Source organism: Gopherus evgoodei, chromosome 17 (assembly GCF_007399415.2).
Source record: "Gopherus evgoodei ecotype Sinaloan lineage chromosome 17, rGopEvg1_v1.p, whole genome shotgun sequence".
NCBI lineage: Eukaryota > Metazoa > Chordata > Testudines > Testudinidae > Gopherus > Gopherus evgoodei.
Genome location: NC_044338.1, coordinates 23,167,864 through 23,186,771, shown reverse-complemented (window position 1 = coordinate 23,186,771; position 18,908 = coordinate 23,167,864). Strand labels below are relative to the sequence as shown.

The 18,908-nt window shown below is 46.2% G+C and overlaps 1 protein-coding gene across 7 annotated transcripts in view; it reads left to right on the top strand.

Annotated features, from left to right (window-relative positions):
* MTMR4 (myotubularin related protein 4) overlaps nucleotides 1-18,908 on the top strand; it is a 125,622-nt gene that overhangs the window by 82,662 nt on the left and 24,052 nt on the right. The gene's annotated exons all lie outside the window — the stretch shown is intronic.

Below are 18,908 nucleotides of genomic sequence, written 5' to 3'. Positions count from 1 at the left end.
TTCACCCTGGCTAATAACCCACAGCGTACCAGCCATATGTCACTCTTCACCCTGGGTTATGGAATTGGAGCAGCATTGCACCTAAGCTAATGGGTACATAAGAACAGCCGTACTGGGTCAGACCAAAGGTCCATCTAGCCCAATATCCTGTCTACCAACAGTGGCCAATGCCAGGTGCCCCAGAGGGAGTGAACCTAACAGGCAATGATCAAGTGATCTCTCTCCTGCTATCCATCTCCATCTTCTGACAAACAGAGGCTAGGGACACCATTCCTTAGCCATCCTGGCTAATAACCATTTGTGGACTTAATCACCATGAGTGGTGAGACCTCATCTGGAATACTGTGTGCAGTTCTGGTCTCCCATGTTTAAGAAGGATGAATTCAAACTGGAACAGGTATAGAGAAGGGCTACTAGGATGATCCGAGGAATGGAAAACCTGTCTTAGGAAAGGAGACTCAAAGAACTTGGCTTGTTTAGCCTAACCAAAAGAAGGTTGAGAGGGGATATGATTGCTCTTTATAAATACATCAGAGGGATTAGTATCAGGGAGGGAGAGGAATTATTTAAGCTTAGTACCAATGTGGACACAAGAACAAATGAATATAAACTGGACACTAGGAAGTTTAGACTTGAAATTAGACGAAGGTTTCTAACCATTAGAGGAGTGAAGTTCTGGAAAAGCCTTCCAAGGGGAGTAGTGGGGGCAAAAGACATATCTGGCTTTAAGACTAAGCTTGATAAGTTTATGGAGGGGATGCTATGATGGGATAGCCTAATTTTAGCAATTAATTTGGCAATTGATCTTTGATTATCAGCAGGTAAGTATGCCCAGTGGTCTGTGATGGGATATTAGATGGGATGGGATATGAGTTACTATAGAGAATTCTTTCCTGGGTGCTGGCTGGTGAGTCTTGCCCACATGCTCAGAGTTTAAGTGATTGCCATATTTGGGGTCGGGAAGGATTTTTCCTCCAGGACAGATTGGCAGAGGCCCTGAAGGTTTTTCGCCTTCCTCTGCAGCATGGGGCACGGGTCACTTGCTGGAGAATTCTCTACAGCTTGAGGTCTTCAAATCACAATTTGAGGACTTCAGTAACTCAGATATATGTTAGGGGTTTGTTACAGGAGTGGGTGGGTGAGATTTTGTGGCCTGCATTGTGTAGGAGGTCAGACTAGATGATCATAATGGTCTCTTCTGACTTTAAAGTCTATGAGTCTATGAATTTATCCAGTTCCCTTTTAAATGCTGTTATAGTCCTAGCCTTCACAACATCCTCAGGCAAGGAGTTCCACAAGTTGACTGTGCGCTACGTGAAGAAGAACTTCCTTTTATTTGTTTTAAACCTGCTGCCTGTTAATTTCATTTGATGACTCCTAGTTCTTGTATTATGGGAATAAGTAAATAACTTTTCCTTATCCACTTTCTCCAGGTCACTCATGATTTTATATACCTCTATCTTATCCCCCCTTAGTCTCCTCTTTTTCAAGCTCAAGAGTGTAATAGGTTTCAGTGTGGTAGCTGTGTTAGTCTGTATCAGCAAAAAGAACGAGGAGTCCTTGTTAGTCTCTAAGGTGCAACAAGTACTCCTCGTTTTTTTAGAGTTAGCATAAGTTGCAACAAATGCTGATGTATCCAGTTTAAAAGGTGGTAGGTTTGCTTCTTTATTAAAGCCTTTTGGAATATTGCAAAGCTGTTTCTGTTTGAGAATTCCCCATCCATACTGATTGTCCTCTTTTGGGGGCAGGGATTGTGTGATGGGTTGCTCCCCCTTCTGGGGTGCCACCTGATGTTCTGGGGTACCACTGAGCCCGCATGTTCCTCCAGCCTGGGCTCTCTTACCCTGTTATGCTGAGCCAGGCCCCCAAGCCTCCTCCATCACACACCCAGGTAGGGACACACCCAGTGCAGACAGACACTGAAATCAGGTGTGCCTGGGAAGGCTTCAGCTACAGAGTTGCCTAGCACTCAAGTGCACTCCCCCTCTGGGGTGCAAACCCAAAATTGTCTCATCTTGCGCTGCACAGAGACCTCTACAGCGTAAGCGTATTGAAATTCGCCCCCTCCCTCAATGTGGAGGGAGATCTGCAAATCCCCTCCCCGCTGCGTTATGAATTCCACAAGCTGGATTTAAAACAAAAACAAGTTTATTAAGTACACGAGCTAGATTTTACGTGACTGTAAGTGATAGTGAACAGATCAAAGCAGGTTACTTAGTCAATAAACAAAAACCGCAAACTGCGCGTAACACACTGGGTAGGTAAGGTATAAATCAGCAGATTCTCACCTGAGTGATAAACAGTCTGGCAGACTCTTAAGGCACAAGTTGCCTGGGCTTTCCCAGGTTTTCATACGCAGACTAAAGATCTTTCTAGACTGGAACCACCACTTCCCATAGTTCAGTCCTTGCCCCGCAGGTGTTCCCAGGTATGTTGTTGTAGACAGAGTGAGGTTCCCCATAATGTCATTTCCCCCCTTTTATATCTTCTCCCCACTTGCTGGAAAGCTCTTTTGCTGTGACCTGGGTCAGACCGTTCCCGTTGTGTGGGGCTGTCTCTGAGAGGTTTCTGTTGTACACAGTTCCTGGGGTAATCCTTGTGCTTGTGTGCACTTCCTCAATAAGCCATTAACATTGTTTGGCCTTTTTACTGTTGTCCTTGAAAGGCTGCTTGTAGGTGTTTTCAGCTTCGGGACATGTTTCAGTAACACATACGTAGGCAAAATTCATAACTTCACATATGATGTTAGCACATACAATCCAGCAAGATGTTACTGCCTAGCAGATCAAGACTCAGAATGACACCTAACAAGTCATACTTTCTATAAGACAAATCCTAGTTATATGACAGTGGTGAATATTGGGGTATCAGGGTCAGAGGTGCTGGAACTAGGAGTGTGGGGGGTGCTACCACACCCCCTGGCTTGAAGTGGTTTCCATTATATACAGGGTTTACAGTTTGATTCAATGACTCTCAGCACCCTCACTGTACACACTGCTCCAGCACCCCTGGTCAGGATGTAAAAGGTTGTCTTTTTGTTCTGTATTTGTAGCAGAATAGGATCTGGTTCATGGCTAGGGCTCTGGAGCGCTCTGCTAATACAAATAATAAACAACAATAATAATAGTCTTGGAGCTTTAAGAACTTCTGCTTTCTTTGTGCCAGGCTTACTGCCATCTGCTGCAACTGATAGCTGTATTTCATTACACCGAAAACAACGTGTATTTCTAGTGAGCCAAAGTCCCCTTTCTTGAAACCAAACACACACTTCCCTACGTCTTTTCTCCAGCTGTTTCTCATTGGTATATGGATGATGAGGCTATCTTTACTGACAGACAGTTTGAGGTAAATGACCCAATACTGAATCCATGGCCTTTTGGTAAGCCTGGAGCCCCTGGAAGTCCCAGAGGAACTCTACAATATGTGCAACCACCACAGTGCAGCTTTCTGAATTCAGAGGATAATGCCAAAAGTCTTTCTTAGCATTGAGTTTGTCAAAAACTTTTGAGACTATTAATCCACTCTAGTTACAGGGTGAGGCACTCTACTCACACATTTACTTCTCAGTAATTTTGTCAGCCAGCATCTTAGCCAGTCCCTGGTGCACAACTTGTGTCCTGGGTATGGACCGGGCCATAGTTTTTGGACTACTGGTGTGACTTTGTCATCTGCTGTCACCTTGTGAGAATATCTGTGACTTTTCCCAAGACCTTTCAATTAGATTAGTACAGGAATACAATTTCTATGGTGTCATTCTCTAGAATTTGCTATTTGTTTCACCCATCCCCTCACTGGTGCCTGTGTAAATCAGAACTGCTTTGCAGAGCTTTGGTGCTCCCTTCTTTCACAATTACTGTTCTAAAAGACTCTCTGGCCCACCCTGGTCTCTGTGAGCACACCCCTCAGGTCTGAGGCCATCACCTTCTAGGGTGGAATCGCAAGTCTCCTGCTCTCAGACCAGGCCTGGGGGCTGCAGTGCCCTGTCACTAGCTCTGATCACCTCACAGGCCTGACTCTGGTTCAGTATCTGCAGTTCTGTTCCCTCCAGGAGCAATGACAGGGTACACACTGACCAGATGGCCTCCTTAAAGCCAAGTATTGTTTGTTTAGATCCAAAGCATTAAAAAGAAAAGAGGTCTTAAAACGATAAGCAGACTGTGTGCATGTCTAGTTTACCAGGTGTCTATCCATCTTCCCCATGGGATCTTGATAGGTCTAAGCTTCTTATAGACACCCCAACACTAGACCTGGTTGGGAATTTTACTATAAAATGTTTTTGTTGGAAAATGTCAATTCTTTAGGCCCTAAATATCAAAGTTGGATTTTTATTTTATATTCCAACCTATATGCTACTATAAATGCAAATAGGTATCTATCGGAAAAAAGCTTCCTTCCAGAGGCATTTGCCAGGGAAGCCAACTATCACCGCTTCTTTTGGACATAATAATGGGGGTCATTTGTTCAGTCAGTCAGAAATCATCCTAATATAAGTGGAATTACAGTAGGAAAAAAGGGAACCAAATTAGGCTTATATGTGGACAACGTTGTCGCATTTGCTACGAGTCCAGCTCTCACACTGCTAGAATTGCAAAAAGAAATCTTAAAACTTGGTGAAGAGTCAGAATTTAAAATAAACACCACACATCAGAACTCCTGGATATAGGTGTGAGCTCAGATCTACAGAAAGAAAAGCTAAATATAAATGGGTACGACTTCTATAAGATGCCTGGGAATACACATTTCTGAAAGACGTTAAGATTTATGTAATACTAATTAAAGTCCTTTCGTTAAGAAAATCAAAACATCTGGAAATTGGTCAAAATATGAAATTTCATGTTAGTCAAAATTGTAACAGCTAAATGAATGTCTTGCACTGAATTAACTTCCTTTTCCAAACACTTCCCATTTGAGTTCCAGGAAGCCTTATAGGTCAATGGCAATTTATGATAAATAAATTCATTTGGGAAAATAAGAAATCTAGAGTTAAGCAACCTACTTTACAAAGGTCATGGCAAAATGGAGGCTTGGCTTTACCAAACATCAAGCACAATTTCCAAGCTAGTCAGATCAGAAACTTGAGGCACTGGATAACACCAAACCCTAATAAGCACTGGGTAGAGATACAAGAAGTTTCTTGTTGTACAGTCAAACTCCACGTGATCCCCTGGATAAAGAAAACCTGTAGGTCAAAATCAATATACAACAACTCTTTTTTTATGACAGCAACAGTAGAAACTTGGGATAATTTATTTAGAAAGCAGAACTCGTATCCATCACATCCAGTGTCCATAGTAGATAATACAGAATTTAACCCTGATAACAGCCTGGAAAGTTTTGACATTTGGGAACTTACAGGTATATCAAAATTCAGCCAACTGTTCAGAGACAATAGATCACTTGAAGAAATAAAGCAACTCTCAAAAGACCCCAAAATTGCAGTATATCAGTAACTACCACTGAGAGATTTTTCAGTCCATCCCCACAAAAAAGAAAACCTATGCAGAAAATTGACAGAATTTGAAAAAGTACTCCCTACATCCATGAAACATAAATGCTTACTTTCCACTGCAAAACTATTTCTAACTTACGTGGAGGAAATACACCTCTACCCCGATATAACGTGACCCAATATAACACAAATGTGGATATAATGCGGTAAAGCAGCACTATGTTAGGGGTGGGGCTGCACACTCTGGTGGATCAAAAAAAAGTTTGATATAATACGGTAAGATTTTTTGGCTCCCAAAGACAGCATTATATCGGGGTAGAGGTGTAACTACATTTCATGAGAAGAAGGAGAGTTGAAGTAGACATACGCACAAAAATTGAGGAACGGGAGAACATATGAAACGGGAGGATTTCTCTATGTATGGTGGATGTGCTCCAAAATTAAGACCTTTTGGAAAGCCAATGGAGACTCCATAAGGGGGATAACAGGATGTCAGCTCTCATATAACCCCCTTAGTATTTGTATTCAATTGTCCTGAAAACTCTGTCTTCTAAAAGCCATAAAGAACTGATCATTCTTTTGTAGTTGCTGCTGGAATTACTATAGCAAGGTGATAGAAGAGGCGTGATTCTCTTAAAACTATTGGCTGGTATAAAAAAGGTGTGGGAAATTCAGGTACTAGAAAAGCTGACTGGTTAAGTCAGTTCTGCAGGGGAGAAGACAAAAAGATAAGGACTAAGAAGGATGGTGGAAGTTTTTGGAGTTTGCTGGAAGAGGGTCATCATTGGCCATCAAACTGGGAGTTTGAGAACTCCTGTTTGAATACTGAGAGAGGGAGAAACCCCTTCAGCAACAGTCACAATTAAACTTAGAATTAAGATATTAAAATAAGGAAAACAGATAGGAGGAAATAGGAACAAAGTTAAATATTCTGTAAAGGTTTTGATAGGACAACTAACAAACAGGTTACGCATCTAAATGTAAGAAAAACAGACGTTTGGATCTAAACATGAGATAATGAAAGACTTTAACCAACATGGTCAACTGACAAGGCAGAAGAGGAAGACACAGAATAGAAAAGCAGCAGTCACAATATGTGATCAATACCATAAAGGAGGAGAAAGTGACTGGTAGTAGGTCTCATCAGTACAGCTGTGGGGACTTTCCCATAGGACAGTTTATAACTCTGTGTTTGTGTTTATACTGGGCTTATTGCTGTTTTAAGGTGTAAAGCAGGGGCCGGCAACCTTTCAGAAGTGGTGTGCCAAGTCTTCATTTATTCACTCTAATTTAAGGTTTTGAATGCCAGTAATACGTTTTAACATTTTTAGAAGGTCCCTTTCTAGAAGTCTATAATATATTGCTAAACTATTGTTGTGTGTAAAGTAACTAAGGTTTTTAAAATGTTTAAGAAGCTTCATTTAAAATTACATTAAAATGCAGAGCCCTTCCGACCAGTGGCCAGTGCCACTGAAAATTAGCTCACGTGCCAGCCCTGGTGTAAAGCAAGTTTAATGTGATTTGTTATAAAAGAATGGATTTGTTAATAAATACAATGTTAAAAAGGGGAAATGTCAGTCAATCAAAACAAACTCTTTTATGGGAATGGGAAGGGAGGGAGAGTGAGTGCCCAGAATAGCAAGTGGCCTGGTTGTCAGGACACTCCCCTGGGTTGGAGTCTCCTGCATTCCAGGTGAGTGCCCTGACTGCTAGGATACTGGCTATTCTGGGCTCTTTCTCCCTCCTTCGAAAGGGAGAAATCTTGAAATCTCAGGAAGTTTCATGGGACGGGAAAACTGTTTCCCTCCCAGCTCTATCTAAGACCTTCTAGGCTCTCGGTGGCATAATCTGTTCTGCTAACTCACAAACTAGTTCCCTCTTGCTCTTTCAGGGAGTGTCTTTAAATGCTGCTCAGTCTTTTGATCACTGCTTTTATAGGAATCAAGTTACTTCTAAACTGTTTATAGCCTTTGATCTGTTAGCTCCCAGCACTGGCAGAACTAGGCTTGCAAATTGTTGGAGACAGGATGTAGGTTCCTTGAAGCTAATAACTTTGCCCTTTGTCTTTCAAGAGCAGGGGTGGATAAACTATGGCCCACGGGCAGATCTTGCCCTCGAGCTCCCACTGGGGAGAGGGGGCTGGGGCTTGCCCCGCTCCGGTGCTCCAGCTGGTGAGCAGTGTTGGGGCTGCTTCACGTGGCTCCCAGTAGCAGTTGCATGGCCCCACTCTGGCCGTCCAGCTGGGGAGCAGGGTCAGGAGCCACTCCATGTGGCCCCTTTCCAGCGCTCCAGCTGGGGAGCAGGGTTGAGGGCCATGCCACCCGGCTCCCAGAAGCAGTGGCATGGCCCCCCTCTGGCTCCTATGCGTAGGGGCAGCCAGGGACCTCTGCTCTGCATGTTGCCCCCATCCCAAGTGCTGCCCCTGAAGCTCCCATTGGCTAGGAACCGCAGCCAGTGGGAGGTGTAGGGGCAGCGCCAGTGAATGGGGCAGTGCGCAGGGCCGCCTGGCCGCACCTCCACATAGGAGCTGGAGAAGGGACATGCCGCTGCTTCCGGGAGCCGCTTGAGGTAAGCGCTACCTGGAGCCCGCACCCCGAGCCTCTCCCTATGCCTCAGCCCCCTGCCCCAGCCCTGATCCCCCTCTTGTCCTCTGAACCCCAACCTGGAGTACCCTTCTACACCCCAAACTCATCATCTCAGCCCCACCCTAGAACCTGCACCCCCAGCTGGAGCCCTCACTCTGGCATCCAACTCCTCGCCCAAGCCCGGAGCCCACTTCTGCACCCTGAACTCATTTCTGGCCCTACCCTGGAGTCCGCACCCCCAACCAGCACCTGCACCCCAACCCCAATTTTGTGAGCATTCATGGCCCACCATACAATTTCTGTTCCCAGATGTGGCTCTCAAGCCAAAAAGTTTGCCCACCCCTCTTCAAGAGTGTACTGGGATGTTCTTATCTGGCAGCTATTGCTCTTGTCTGGGAGCCCCTATTCATTTGAAGCCATAGAGGGGTATAATAAACATTCCACTAACTTAATATAGTTGTAACAGTCTATCTCATTAAGTAGGTCACAAAGTATTCATAAAATTATTGTATAGAAGCTCCATGTCTATCACACCCTTCAATCACCTGCATATATCATCCCACTCACTATAGGTTTTCTAGATAATCTGTGCTCTGAATTATCCCACACACTGAATTGGTGTTGTCTGAATATAGGCAAAATTTACTTCTCACTGATAACTCTGGTGTTTTTATATAAAAATATCATCTTTAACAAGACAAAACGAATAAAGTTTCTTCTTTGAGTAGATGCAGCCGTGCATCCCACTTAGGTATGTGTGTGCCCAGTGCATGGAGCCAGAGCATTTTGCCTAGCAGTACCTGTAGAAGAGTGACACTCGTGCCTTGCAGCCATAGCTCCTCTTCTGGCTATATGAGGCAATGACGTGCTGACCCCACTTCGTTCTTTCTTACTGCCTGTGGCTGTAGGTGGAGCTCTGTGTGGTTTTTAACCTCAGTCTCTCTCTTTCTTGGTGACTTTTCCAGTTGTATATGGTTAACTAATACCCCAAGTATAGTGTGTGTTAGATTTAGAGTTAGATTTCGTTTAAGTATTTCCCTGGTGATACCCTCACCAGGGTTTAAGCGTTGTCCATTGTGTAGGGGAGCGATCCCCGCACACGACGATCTCCACACATGGTGCTTGCTGGGCTCAGGCAAAGCCCACGGCAAGGAGTGTGTTCTATTTGCAAATCTTTCACGAAACGGACTCAAGTGACAAGAGGTCTTTGTCTGAAGCAGCACCTGCTTGAACAAGCCAGTCGGCCTGCTTTTGAACTGAGGCCTGTGCTGGATTCTGAGTGTGCAGCTGCTTTGTGTCCTGGAGCTGGCGCCTCTGAAGAGCAGAGGAGTTGCTCTCCGTCAAGTGTACTGAGGCATAAAACCAAGCGAGATAGCTCCAGGTCCTGGGGGACTTGTCTACCTACTCCAGAAGAAGCACAGACCAGCACAGTGTGAATGCTGGCGTGTAGGATGGAGCAGGTCCCATCAAGTGCTCCCAGGTACCGTGCAGAGAGGTCAGAGACCCTATACCGTCAACTCTGGTTCAGGCTCTGGGGTGTCTGTTGACTCCAGTACCAATGAGGGCATTGCTGGCACTAACTGTTTCTGTGTTGGCAGCATATCCTCCTCTGCCCTTTCCCGATCTCTCTCTTGGTCCAGGACTTTGCCAGGGCTGCACTGTTTATATCCCTGTTGGGTGGACAGGCCCCAAACCTATGGGTCTGTCAGCACCATACCCTAATGCTTCCCTTTCACAATCTGTGGAGTCGGGCTTGGCACAAGAGATGTCCTTGCCGCCAGGAGCTTCTTCAGCACCCCTGCTGTCAGTACCGCCAGTGTAACCATGGTGGCATTCATTGCCCTCCACTTCAAAGCCATTAGTCATCTTGGTACTGAGGCTGACTTTGAGGTCGACATCAGTTCCGGCACTGGAAACATCGGAGGTGTACTTGGCGCTGGCAGTATCGTTCCCCCTATTGGTGTCATTTCCCTCTTCATTCTGAGCTATGGATGAGTCAGATTGGTTGCTTGCACCCTCTGGACTGGCTCCACCTTTATCCCCTAAAGCCTGGGACTTCTCAGTGTCCAGGTCAAGATCTTCTCCCTCATTCTCTATCACCCGATCCACATTCGGGGGGGCATTCATGGAGCACTATGGGTACCAGGATTGGCGCTTATCTTGCAGTCAGGACAGGGGTTCCTGGCCTGGATCCTACTGGCCACCAGAGCCCTCTCTATACCCGTGGCCTCCAGGGGATCTGTGAGTTGCTCCTTAGTTGCAGAGGTCCCACTCCTCATCTCGCTGTAAGGCGAGACCACTGAGCAGGCCTGTGGCTGTGACCGTCGATCCCCCGCAGGCCCAGGCAACAATGAATATTCCACTCGCAGAGTCTCCAGAGTTGTCCCACCCAGATCCATCAGTCCTGGAGAAATACTAGCTCTGGCATAGTTAACTGCTTCGTCTTCATCCCTGGATGATTCTGCGGTGCCTGGCTCTTCCTCTCCTTCGGTACTGGAAGGTTTCAAGGCGTACCAGAACCTTTTGCAGTGCGTGGCTGCTTCAAGCGGAATTCCTGCAGGAGAATACCCATAAGTTGTTGGCTATCCTGCAGCTGCCTTCCCCAGGAGAGTTGCCCTCACTATTAACGATGTGCTTCTAGGGCCTGCTACGGTTCTCTGTAGCACGTCGACTTTGGAGAAAGCACATGGAGAGACACCACATTGTTCTGTTGCAGGGATTTGAGATTTTTACTCACATCCGGTTCCAAACTAACTAGTCATAGCCACAGTGAACAATAGAGCCTGGCAGGGCAGATTTAAGTCCGCTCCGAAGGATGAGGACTCTAAATTGCTGGACTTGATGGGCAGGAAGATTTACACCTGCTCTGCCTTGCAGATGCACATTGCTAACCAGCAGGGATTGCTGTCCAAATACAACTTTGTGAATTGGATGGTTGTGTTGGAGTTTGTGGATCAGCTGCCCAGAGCCTCAAGGGAGGAATTTCAGTCATTTATCACCAAAGGCTGCTTGGTGGCTAAGACACTGTTGCAGTCTGTGATGGGCATTCCCGGGGTGCAACCTGGAACTGGGGTAGTGCTGAACCCTCTGGTATAGCAATCTTGGCCCCCTCTCACACTGTGGGGCTGAGATAAGCTGCAAACCTCTCCTGGTCCTGCAGTCACACAAACATTTACACAGGCAGGGACACACCCAGCTGCAGTTACAGGAATGCTTCTTAGCCATTCATGAACTAACAATTGGCTCCAGCCAATTCCCCACAGCTCCCCAAACTTGCACCCCTGAACTGTACTGTCCTGCCCTGGTACAAAAGCCTGACCAATATAAGATGAGTACCTAGTCCGCCCCTCCCTCAATGTGGAAAGGACATGCACCAATTTTTGTTAACTGAGTAGATTTCCTATGCACTTCAAGCAGCATATTGTTTTAGGTAAGAAATATAAAATAAATTTATTAACTACAGAAAGATAGATTTTAAGTGATTATAAGTCATAGCGTACAGATCAAAGTTGGTTACCTAAGAAATAAACAAAATCGCAATCTAAGTTCTATACACTAGACAGGGTTTGAATTAAGCGGTGTTTCACCCTGATGGGTACAAACAGTTCACCAATCTTCCATACACTGGCAGGGTTTCCTTCTTTCCTGCCTGGGACCCCTCCTTCCCCAGTTCAGTGCTTTTTCTTCCCAAGGTGTTTCCAGGTGTTGTGTTGTAGGGGGAATGAGGCCAAGTGATGATGTCACTTCCTCTCTTATAGTTTCTTCATGGAGGGAACTTTATTGTTCCCAGCATAGTCCCTCGTACAGTTTGTGGAAAACTACGGGCACAAGATGAAGTCCAATATCACATGATTTAGTCACATGCCCTTGCATGCTTTGATGAATCATGGCACGGACCATTACCCATATTATGACTAGAACAGTCACAGGAAAGACCATTCGGTGAGGATGGGCTTTTCCCATAGCCCATTGTTTTCGTTGCTGGGCTATTACCTTGTGTTGTCCCTTCACAATGTGCTGGCTAGACTGGATGTAAACTGACTTGTGGGAATGTTCTGGCTGTGTTATGTGACTGCTGAGTGGGGAATATTGACCTGGGAAGGTTGTAGGGGAGTTGGGATGGCCTGCCTTGGGGAAGGGAGCATACCTGAGCATGTAACATGAGAACCCAGGAGGGGGGTTGGAGTCCAGGTGACACCTCTGCCCGGGACACTGGACAAAGGACACAACGGCTGGGGGAGGAGCCAGGGGAGGCTGAGTGAAAGGCTGGGGGGAGTTTTCAGTTTGGAGCTGACTGGGAAATGGAGAGGGGTGCCTCGATGGGGCTTGGGCTTCCCAGTGGGGCTGAGGCCTCCCTGGGGGCCCCAGATGGACCTAACTAAAGGGAGGTCCTGTTGTCTGTACCGGCAAGACCTGTTTTGGACTGTGTTCCTGTCATCTAAATAAACCTCTGTTTTACTGGCTGGCTAAGAGTCACGTCTGACTGTGAAGTGGGGGTGCAGGACCCTCTGGCTTTCCCAGGACCCTGCCGGGGCAGGCTAGCTGTGGGAAGCGCATGGAGGGGCATATGCTGAATGCTCCAAGGGAGAGGAGGCTCCCTAAAGTCCAGACTGGCTTTGTGGGGAGCAGTTCCAGAGCATCGCCCGGGGACTCCGTGACAGGGAGTTACCCAGGAGTAAGCACATTTGAAATAGAGATCCATAGTCAATATTCAAAACTCCAGATACAAAAATGATACATACATACCAATAGGAGATCCTATTCAGCAAACCATAACTTGTCCACTGACACCTCACATGACCTATTTCATACAAGATGTATCATGATCATATCATAATCATATCACTGTGGTGAATATGGGCCACAGGGTGTGTCAGCTTCAGGGACCGCTCCCACAAGATATTGCTCCTCAAGCAGGTGCGCTCTCTGATGGTGCTGGAAGCAGTGGAGGAGGATCCACCAGAACACCAGCATCAGGGTTTCAATTCCCGGTACTTTCTGGTGCTCAAATCAGGGTGAGGAGGGGAAGACTAAGACCTATTCTCAACCTTCGCAGCCTCAACAAATATTATCAGGTACATGAGGTTCCAAATGGTCATTCTATCAACTATCCTCTCCACTTTCCCTCAGAACAACTGGTTTGCTGCCCTGGACGATCAGGATGCCCACTTTCATGTGGCAGTTTTCCTGAGCCACAGAGAATTCCTTTGATTTGTTGCAACAGAGCACCATTTCCAGTATACAGTGCTTCCCAATGGCCTCTCTTCTGTTCCTTTGGTTTTTAACAAATGCATGCTTGTGCTGATGGCATACCTCAGGAAGAAACGGATCAACATCTTCCCATACCTAGATGACTGATTACTATGGGCAGGTCCAGAGACAAAGTCCTTTCCCACATGGACACTACGCTATGCTTGCTTGACCATCTGGGTCTCATCCTAAACACTGAACGTTTTTGTTCCCACTCGGAAAATCAAGTTCATTAGGGCCCTAACAGGCTCTACGAGTTTAAGAGCGTTTTTGCCAACCAACTGTTTTCAGGCAATTCACCACCTCTGTCTCAGTCTGCAGCCTCAGCCCTCCATGACAGTTCTGATGTGCCTGAGGCTCTTTGGCCACACATCTGCTCGCACGCGTGTGGTCCAGTTTGCAAGATTGCATTTTCACTCCCTTCAAATGTGGCTCAGCACACTTTGCTGTCCAACTCTTCACTCCTTGGACAGATTGGTCCGTCTCCCTCCACTGCTTCTGGACTCCTTGCAGTGGTGGACAGTTCTGGAGAGTGTCTGTCAGGGCGTTCCCTTCATCTGGCCCTTAGCAACTAGGTCTGTTGTCACCAATGGACTGGGGAGCACATCTGGGGTTGCTGAAAGTTCAAGGTCAGTGGTTGGAATAGCAGTCCTCACTGCATATCAAAGTGTTGGATCTTCAGGTCATTTACAATGTATGTCACACTGTTCTGCACCGTATCAGGGGCTCATTGGTTCACATACTTACTGACAATACCACTGCAATGCATTATGTGAACTGGCAAGGGGGAGCATGCTCCAGGATGCTCTGCCAAGAGTCAATCAGGTTGTGGCAGGTTTGCATCGAGAAGAGGAGCACTCCAATAGCTGACCACTTGCCCAGGGTCAAGAATCAGCTCACAGATTGTCTCAGCACGTATTTTCCCCCCGAACCATGAGTGGTCTCTGAAGACAAATGTATGGGTAATCTCTGCAGCTTGGGGCATTCCAACGATTGACCTGTTTTCTCCAAGGGACAACAAGAAATGTCATCTGTTCTACTCTGTCCAGGCTGCCTGTCCAGTGCTTTCCATCTCAGCTGGTAGTTGGTTCTCCTGTATGCTTTCCCCCTAATCATCCCACAGGTCATCCTCAAGCTGAAGATGGATTGGGCCAAGCTCATTCTCATTGCCCTGGTGTGGCTAAGGCAGTGCTGGTTTTCCAACCTTCTCGCACTGTCAGTTCAACCTCCTGTACCACTTCCGACCTACTTCCAATCTCCATCCCGACCTACTCACACGGAACCACAGTCACACTTTATGTACCACACTCAGCTCCCTACATCTCACGGTGTGGCTACTTGGTGTCTAAATGAGGAGGAAAAGTGGTGTGTGGTGGTTTTTCAGTAAGTCCTACTCAGCAGTAGGAAGCACACTACTGGAATGGCCTATTCAGCTAAAAGGAAGCGGTTTTCAGTGTGGTCATTGGCCTGTGGAATTCAACCAACAGCGGCTTCTATCCAGGACATCTTGGAGTACCTGCTGCACCTTCAGTCATCAGGCTTTCACTTAGCTTATTGAAAGTGCATTTGGTGGTGATATCAGCATTTCGTCCCCCTATTCCAGGAATATCCGACTTCTCCAATCACATGATGGCAAATTATTAATCTCCATCTCCGGTCCAAGAGCTAGTTCCTCTGTGGGACCTTAACACAGTCCTAGTAGCTTTAATGGGACCGCCGTTCAAACTCCTGGCATCTTATCCCTTTCCACTTTTGAGTCCCTGGTATCAACAACATCTGCAAGGAGTCTGTGCGTTGCAGGCTCTGATGGCAGAGCCTCCTTATATGCAGTTGTCCAAGGACAAAGTGACTTTATGACCATACCCCACATTTGTATCTAAAGTGATGTCTGTATTAATTTGAACTAGGCTGACTACTTAACTGTGTTCTTTCCAAAGCCATATTCATATCCGCAGGAGCAGCATCTCCATATGCTGGATGTTAGATTTTCAGAGAAAATGAAGACTGTCTGGATAGAAGTCAGCATTTGGTACTGCAGGCAGAGCATGCTGAAGAATCAGAAAGGACAATGCAGAACGGGAAATAAAATTGACAGCATGTGACCTCCAGAAGAAGAAAGAGGAGAAGCCATGTACCCCCGAAGCAGATAGAGGTAAGAAACTGTTTTCAAGCTCTGTGCACAGGTACTATGGCAGAGAATGGTTTGGAAGAGTCATCTGAGGGAAGGGATCAGGAGACCCCCATCGAGGGAAGCATGGGATGCACTGTTCTAGGGATGGGGGTTCCAGGACCACCACTCCCAAGAGGAGGAGACGGGTGATGGTAGTAGGGGACTCCCTCCTAAAGGAGATGGAGTTCTCCATCTGCCGACCAGATTGGGAGACTCGAGAAGTGTGTTGCTTGCCAGGAGCTAAAATTTAGGATGTGGCAGAGTGTCTGCTGAGACTGATCAAGCCCTCAGACTGCTACCCCTTCCTACTTCTCCATGTGGGCACCAACGATACTGTCAAGAATGACCTTGAGCAGGTCCCTGGAGACTATGTGGCTCTGGGAAGAAGAATAAAGGAGTTTGAGGTGCAAGTTGTGTTCTCGTCCATCCTCCCTGTTGAAGGAAAAGGCGCAGACAGGGACTATCAAATGATGGAGGTAAATCTGTGGTTGCACTCGGAAAGAGTGCTTTGGATTCTTCAACCATGGGATGTTCCAGGAAGAAGGATTGCTAGGAAGAGATGGGATCTACCTGACGAAGAGAGGGAAGAGCATCTTTGCAGGCAGGCTTGCTAACCTAGTGAGGAAGGCTTTAAACTAGGTTTGTTGGGGGATAGAGATCTAAGCCAAGAGGTAAGTGGGGAAGTGAGATACCAGGAGGAAACACAAGGAGCAGGGTGCAGCAGGGGAGGCCTCCTGATTTACACTGAGAAAGTAGGGCAATCGGCTAGTTATCTTAGGTGCCTATACACAAACTCAAGAAACCTAGGAAACAAGCAGGAAAAATTGGCACAGTCAAGGAACTGTAAGGTGATTGGAATAACAGACTTGATGGGGTAACTCACATGACTGGAGTACTGTTATGGATGGGTATAAACTGTTAGGAAGGACAGGTGGAAGGAGGAAAGGTGAAGAAGTTGCACTGTATGTAAGAGAGCAGTATGATTGCTCAGAGCTCCAGTATGAAACTGGAGAAAACCCTGTTGAGAGTCTTTGGATTACGTTTAGATGTGAGAGCAACAAGGGTGATGTCGTGGTGGGCGTCTGCTATAGACCACTGGACCCTGAGGATGAGGTAGACGAGGGTTTCTTCAGACAACTAACAAGTTTCCAGACCACAGGCCCTGATTCTCATGGAGGACTTCAATCACCTTGACATCTGTTGGGAGAGCAATACAGCAATGCACAGATAATCCAGGAAGTTTTTGGAGAGAGTTGGGGACAAATTCCTGGTGCAAGTACTGGAGGAACCAACTAGGGGCCATGGTCCTCTTAATCTGCTGTTCACAAACAGGGAAGAATTGGCAGGGGAAGTAGAAATGGGTGGGAACCTAGACAGCAGTGACCTGAGATGGTCGAGTTCAGGATCCTGACAGAAGGAAGAAAGGAGAGCAGCAGAATACGGACCCTGGACTTCAGAAAAGCAGACTTTAACTCCCTTAGGGAACTGAGGGAGTTGAAGGTAGGGGCCCGGGCAGAGACAGATGCATCGTGGAGGTGAATGCCTGGCTGCGAAGATGGTGTCGCCAGGAGGGCTTTGGCTTCCTCGACCACGGGATGCTATTCGAGGAAGGACTGCTAGGCACAGATGGCGTTCACCTTTCGAAGAGGGGAAAGGCCTTATTTGCGCACAGACTGGCTAACCTAGTAAGGAGGGCTTTAAACTAGGTTCGACGGGGACAGGTGAGCAAACCCCACAGGTAAGTGGGGGACAAGACCTGGGAGATGGGTTGGAAACAGGAGGGAGCACGGGCTATAATGGCAGTGAGGAAGGAGGGTCAGGGCAAAGCTGGGAGGCAAGATCAAACCAGTATCTTAGATGCCTATATACAAATGCAGGAAGTATGGGTAATAAGCAGGAAGAACTGGAAGTGCTAATAAATAAATACAACTATGACATTGTTGGCATTACTGAAACTTGGTGGGATAATACACACGACTGGAATGTTGGTGTGGATGGGTATAGTTTGCTCAGGAAGGATAGACAGGGGAAAAAGGGAGGAGGTGTTGCCTTATATATTAATAATGTACACACTTGGACTGAGGTGGCGATGGACATAGGAGATGGAAGTGTTGAGTCTCTGGGTTCGGCTGAAAGGGGTAAAAAACACGGGTGATGTCATGCTGGGAGTCTACTACAGGCCACCTAATCAGGTGGAAGAGGTGGATGAGGCTTTTTTCAAACAACTAACAAAATCATCCAAAGCCCAAAATTTGGTGGTGATGGGGGACTTCAACTATCCAGATATATGTTGGGAAAATAACACTGCGGGGCACAGACTATCCAATAAGTTCCTGAACTGCATTGCAGACTTTTTATTTCAAAAAGTTGAAAAAGCTACTGGGGCGAAGCTGTTCTAGACTTGATTTTAACAAATAAGGAGGAACTCGTTGAGAATTTGAAAGTAGAAGGAAGCTTGGGTGAAAGTGATCATGAAATCATAGAGTTTGCAATTCTACGGAAGGGTAGAAGGGAGTACAGCAGAATAGAGACAATGGATTTCAGGAAGGCAGATTTTGGTAAGCTCAGAGAGCTGATAGGCAAGGTCCCATGGGAATCAAGACTGAGGGGAAAAACAACTGAGGAGAGTTGGCAGTTTTTCAAAGGGACGCTATTAAGGGCCCAAAAGTAAGCTATTCCGATGGTTAGGAAAGATAGAAAATGTGGCAAAAGACCACCTTGGCTTAACCATGAGATCTTGCGTGGCCTACAAAATAAAAAGGCATCATATAAAAAATGGAAACTAGGTCAGATTACAAAGGATGAATATAGGCAAATAACACAGGAATGCAGAGGCAAGATTAGAAAGGCAAAGGCACAAAATGAGCTCAAACTAGCTATGGGAATAAAGGGAAACAAGAAGACTTTTTATCAATACATTAGAAGCAAGAGGAAGGCCAAGGACAGGGTAGGCCCACTGTTCAGTGAGGAGGGGGAAACAGTAACGGGAGACTTGGAAATGGCAGAGATGCTTAATGACTTCTTTGTTTCGGTCTTCACTGAGAAGTCTGAAGGAATATCTAGTATAGTGAATGCTTACGGGAATAGGGTAGGTTTATAAGATAAAATAAAAAAAGAGCAAGTAAAAAATCACTTAGAAAAGTTAGATGCCTGCAAGTCACCAGGGCCTGATGAAATCCATCCTAGAATACTCAAGGAGTTAATAGAAGAGGTATCTGAGCCTCTAGCTATTATCTTTGGGAAATCATGGGAGACGGGGGAGATTCCAGAAGACTGGAAGGGGGCAAATATAGTGCCCATCTATAAAAAGGGAAATAAAAACAACCCAGGAAACTACAGACCAGTTAGTTTAACTTCTGTGCCAGGGAAGATAATGGAGCAGGTAATTAAAGAAATCATCTGCAAACACTTGGAAGGTGATAAGGTGATAGGGAATAGCCAGCATGGATTTGTA